We start from the raw sequence: 5773 nt of genomic DNA on the forward strand, positions 1-5773 counted from the left end.
CTAAAGCTCATTCTTAATTATTATATTTGCAGTATTTTAAACCACATAAATCTCATATTGATCAAAAATTATCCTCGAAGAGCTACTAATGTATAATTCATTTCTAGTTTCTCAAATAATGAGACATGGTGCAAACTAGGAAAGTAATCTCAAGCTCCATAAATGTAACCAAACAAAGTTGTATGGTCAACTTACCATTGCAAATCATATAAATAAGCCTAAGAATAATGGCATGTTGACAGGGTCAGACCATGGTAATGGTTCCCATTTTTTGGCCAAATTTGACACTAAAGTAAATATTTAAAAAAAAAAAAACTTGATTTTCAAATGCATATTACTAAAAACCTGTAAAGAATTTGAAGATGATGTAAACTAGTGATGTTACAATTTTCTATCTAGTTTCTAACAATTTTTTTTTAATAATAATTTCATTTGAAGTCTATTTTTTTCTCTCCTATGAGAAGTGCTTTATATGAAAATTGATAGTGTCAAAAAGTTATGGGGGTTTTGATCAACATAACTTTTGAAAAAAATAGGATAATTACAAAATTCTTTGAATGCCTGAATAGTAACATCAATAACTAGAAATTTTTGTTAGTTTTGTTCAATTTTGTCAAAAATTATAGGTTTTATTTAGTGACAAAGTGACACAAATGATAATTTACACATAGGTTGCCTTTAATCAATATAACTTGATTTATACATATTGAAATGCAATTCTTGTTGACTTTCTTGAAAGCTAATACACATAGCTCTGATGATCATATTTTAAAAAGAAATCTTTACTTTTATATTTTTCCCAAGATTTCAAATGGAGGTTTCTAAAATGATGAAAGAAAGTATATTTAATAAAATTAAAAATAGAATGTCATAATAACCACAATATATGCTAAAAGTATATTCATTGGAACTATTATCGAAAGGACTACACATTTCCAAACTTAGTTTCAGAGTTTGAGCTTACTTGGTCCTTTCCATCAAAAGAAGAAAATTTGAAAGAAATTGAGAATAAACTTATAAATTTCCTTTTTTAGATGCTCTTAGCAAAGACAACTTCATTTTAGGCCTATCTTTGGGTCTTCGAGAAAAGAGGCTTTGAATGAAGCCTCTAGGGCAGTTTACATCTTTTTGGGAGGGGCTTCATTTGAATCCCCTTGGGTTGTTTCTTAACCTCCAAGATTGGTCGCGTGGGTAGACCTAGGGGGCTTCATTCGAAGCCCCCCATTCAGTAAAGAGGCTTCGTTTGAAACCCCCTAGCCAACCCTTTTGTGGACAAGGGCTTTGAATGAAGCTCCTTGGCTACTTTGGATGTTGAGGAGCTTTGACCAAAGACCCTATGTAGCCATTTTGGGCGCCATGGGGATCTAATGAAGCCACTTGGTAGTCATTTTGAGGAGAAGGGCCTTCACTCGAAGCCCCTTGTCAATCCAAATATTTTTTTAGATTAATTTGTTTCATATAAAAAACAATTGTAGGCTCATTTTTTAAATCAATACAAAAAATATTACAAGGAATTTTTTTTTTTGAAGATAAAGGAAAAAGACTCAAGACAATTTGAAATATTTTGTTAGTTTTTTGAAAGCCAACTTGACAATTCAAAAAAAAATGATAATTTTTTAAAAATCAAAACATGGGATGATAGCAAGGAAGACAAATAAAATCTACAAGAAATAGATCAACTAATGCAGAATAGAGAAATCATGAGAAAACTTTAGCAAATTATCAAAAAAGAAGAGAATGTATGTACATGTCTAAATTCATATGGATGTATATATTTGAAATTTTATAATTAATTTTCTAAATTCATTCATTTATATGCATGTGTAGGTCTTAAGAAATAATCAAAAGTCAAGAAAACACATGTTGAAGAAGATATGAGTCATTACAATCTAGGACATGACAATCTAGGACATAACAATCTAGGACATGAACCAATTGAACTTGAAGAAGGGCCAAGATCAATTTCTCAAATTTGTATGGATGATTACATAAGACTAGCCACAAGTGTAAACAAAAATATTAGTCATAGAAATTTAGATCATTTACTTACAATGGATGTGGATAAATTGAAATCACTTGTTCATATTAAATCATTAATTCTTTCCAAAAAAATAGGTTTGAATAAGATATTAAAAGATATAACAAGTAAATTTGATGTTTTGAAAACACTTGAAAAAACTCAAGAACTTGCTCGTGTTCTTTTACTGAAAAACTTAGAAGAGGCATTAAAATTTCTAGGTGTAGACACAACATCAAAAAAGAGAAAATTTTCTAACATGCAAACTAATATTATTGAAAATATTAAGAAAGGTTTGAGATCTATGGCGAAGAAAACTCAGATAAAAGCACTACAAAAAGAGTTATCTTGCAATCTATTCTTGGTAGTAGTATACCCCAAAGTAGACAAATATCTCCAATTTCATCACATATTAGTTTTAGTAGAAAAACCATATCAAAATATATTAAAAGAAGAATGGTTTTGGATGATAGCACTTTCGAAGGAAATTGGGAAATTATGTATAGAGCTCCTTGTTGTGATATGATTGATGATAGAATAAAAAATTTGGTAATATCATTTCGGAATTATAATACTTGTCCTTCATCAAATACTAGAGATGCTCTCAAACATAGGGTTAGACCTAACCTTTATGAACATCATAAAACATTGCTTGGACATAACACAACATGAAATGTATGTCTCATTTTGTAGTTCAAATCTTGATATAAAGATTTGGTAGACATTATTTAAAAGATTGAAGCCATATTATATTAGGAGAAACAAAGTGTTTGAAAGTTGTTGCTATCATTACCATACTCAATTTGATCTCCACTATCAATGATGACTTGTGCTCCCCTTAATACCATAAACCCATTACAAAAACAAAGAGAAAAAAAAAAATTGAGAACAAAAATATGGACTTCTTACTATTGCCACGAATGCAGAATTATAGAATTTACAAGTACAACATGCTAACCCACATGGGTTCCATCATTACAGTAATCTACAAGACTAAGATGTGAACTACCACCCAAAGTTGTCTGAGACAATGTTTGGGCCTTTCTTAAATAAGCAATTGTATGCCACCTAGGAAGGTTCGAGACATTCAAACTTAATACCTAAGGCTGACATACCCTAAAAAAACATATAAAGTCATCCAAATACATCTTTGACAATTATTTTAGATGTTTTGGGTAGCCCAACTTTGGAAGGCCATAACTCTTGAATTGTTGCTCTGATGGGCTATTATAACCACTTTTTGGACCTCATCTGAGGCTTCTAAGGCCTTCAAAACTAAGTTCAAAGATTTTTCTCCAAAAAATTTTACCAAAAAATGCAATAACTTATCTGATACTTAAGATGGATTAATGATATTTTTATGGTAGGCTTATAATTCTAAAATTAACCTTCATGTAGAAAATGAGAACATTCCAAGCTCATATGACAAAATTACTATAAATAGAAAGTTCACAAAAATAGTAACCCCCCTATCTACTAGTCCTTATTAAAATAGATAGGACTAAAAATAAAACATTTTTGGTTGATGCAAGATTTTTTGACACCCAAGATGCTCCTACATCAATCAAGTTTATCAAACATTTATAGAAGAAACTTATGGTTATAAAAATGCCCTTTCTAGTAGACAAAGTGAGTTTATCTCATCTATTTTATGTGAAAAAATAGATGACCATGTTGGTCAATTCTATTGCATTAGAGGAATATGTCACACATGTTCTAATTCAAGGCTCTTTTTCCTTTGAATAATGAAGATAGTGATGTCACAAAAATGATAACTTGCAAGGGTTACAAGTATGTAATGAACCAAACTAAATCTAGGAGAGGATTGAAAGGATTATAATATGTTGAAGAGGAGATGACTATTGGAGCATTTATGGACAAATTTCAAATCTTGATACAACCAAATATTTTTCATGCATATTTTGAAAACTAGCAAGCACAAGAATTTCAAACAATTAGAGACAACTTCCCACTTGGAACAATTTTATCAGTTGTTGACTTTGCAAAAAAAGCTATTCTTTTATTCATCAAAAGGCTATTCAACCAAACTACTATTTTTCAAGTTACTATTATGGTATATGTGTGCTATCATCATAAACACTTAGATTTGGATGGTATTCAAAGCATAGTTGAAGCACGAGTTATCAAAAAAGAATATCACTTCTACATAAGTGATGATAAAGAACATGATATTCATTATGTAGAACATTGTTTCAAGAATTGTTTGCATATATCAAAGAAAGAGGCATAAGTATCAATAAAAATTATGTTTGGTCAAATGAGTGTGCTACACAATTCAAATTATCTTGACCATTTTATGCACTTTGTCAATATCATTGTGATGAAAATATACCACATATATGGAGTTTCTTTGAAAGTGGACATGGCAAAGGTGAACATGATGGTGTTGGAGCTTGTATCAAACGTACTCTGCAAAAGTATCAAATGAATTATAAGGGAGTTCATATAAATAATGCACAAGATGTTGTTGAATGGTGCAAGACACCTTTTGCATCAAATGAAGCTGGCACATCATCAAGAGTGAGTCAAATAGTACCATGTAGAGTCTTTTGGGAGATATCAGGTAAATGTACATGCACATGTATATACCTTTTCTCTTAAATCTAATTTAAATTATTCACACATGAAATGTGAATATATATATTTGTCTCTAATTGGTTTTTGTGTATATATTAAACATGTTTCTTTAGGTGTGGATAGAAAAACTATGCATTGTTGCAAGAGAATAGAAAAAACACGATCCTTGCATTCTATTATGAGTACCAATCATCACAAATTGGACATTGTACATGAGAGACTATTCATGTTTTTGTTGTTATTGCATTGCTAAGAATTATAATAAGTGCATCAATCAGGATTTTGGATATGTAGGTCTGTGGACTTTGGTGTCACTTGTTGTTACTGATACAGATAATGAGATGAAGATGAAAACTTTAATTATATTCCTTTGATTTCTACTAATTATAGCCATATATCTAGACTAGTTAGAAATGGTAAGTAAATTTAAAAAGTATATATATATATATATATATATATATATATATATATATATATATTAAAGTCATAGAAATTTTAGAGTTCACAATTTATATATCTATGATATTTAAATTGTGTGTATAAGAAAAGTCTTTGTGGTTATTACTGAGCCTGGAAATGTAGGAGAGCATTACTATTTATTATGTTGCACTACTGAAAGATGAAGTTAACTGAACTTGAAGAAAGTGATGGAATGTTTTAGAATAAAGTAAAACCAAGTTTTGAAGGGACCTGAAACATTTTAACAAAATAAAAGTATCAAATTTAAGCACTACCAAGTTTTACAAGGACCTAAAACCTAGAGTATATTAAAAAAAAAAAAAAAAACCAGTTTTATAAGGACCTGAAACCACAAGTTTAAACAAAACACACCAAGGTTTTATTAGGACTTAGAACCTAAATTTTAAACAAAAGCTTAAAAATTAAAAATAGAACCAGCAACACTACACAAACCAACAACCAACACTCCAACAACTATGACCAGCACCTACAATAGATATTTAATGATCTTCTCCACCTCCTTACCTACTTCTATAGTACTCTTGATAATAGCAACTGTGGAAGAATCAAGAATCTCAAAAGCTTTAGTAATTTTTTTCCTCATACTCTGCCTTGTTCTTTTCCTTGGCCCTCTTGGACTCCTCACCCCAACTGTATTTGGAGACATAATCCTCATTTATTTTCTTGCCCAAACTAGCC

Source organism: Cupressus sempervirens, chromosome 3 (assembly GCF_028749045.1).
Source record: "Cupressus sempervirens isolate cs-2001-9-10 chromosome 3, ASM2874904v1, whole genome shotgun sequence".
NCBI lineage: Eukaryota > Viridiplantae > Streptophyta > Pinopsida > Cupressales > Cupressaceae > Cupressus > Cupressus sempervirens.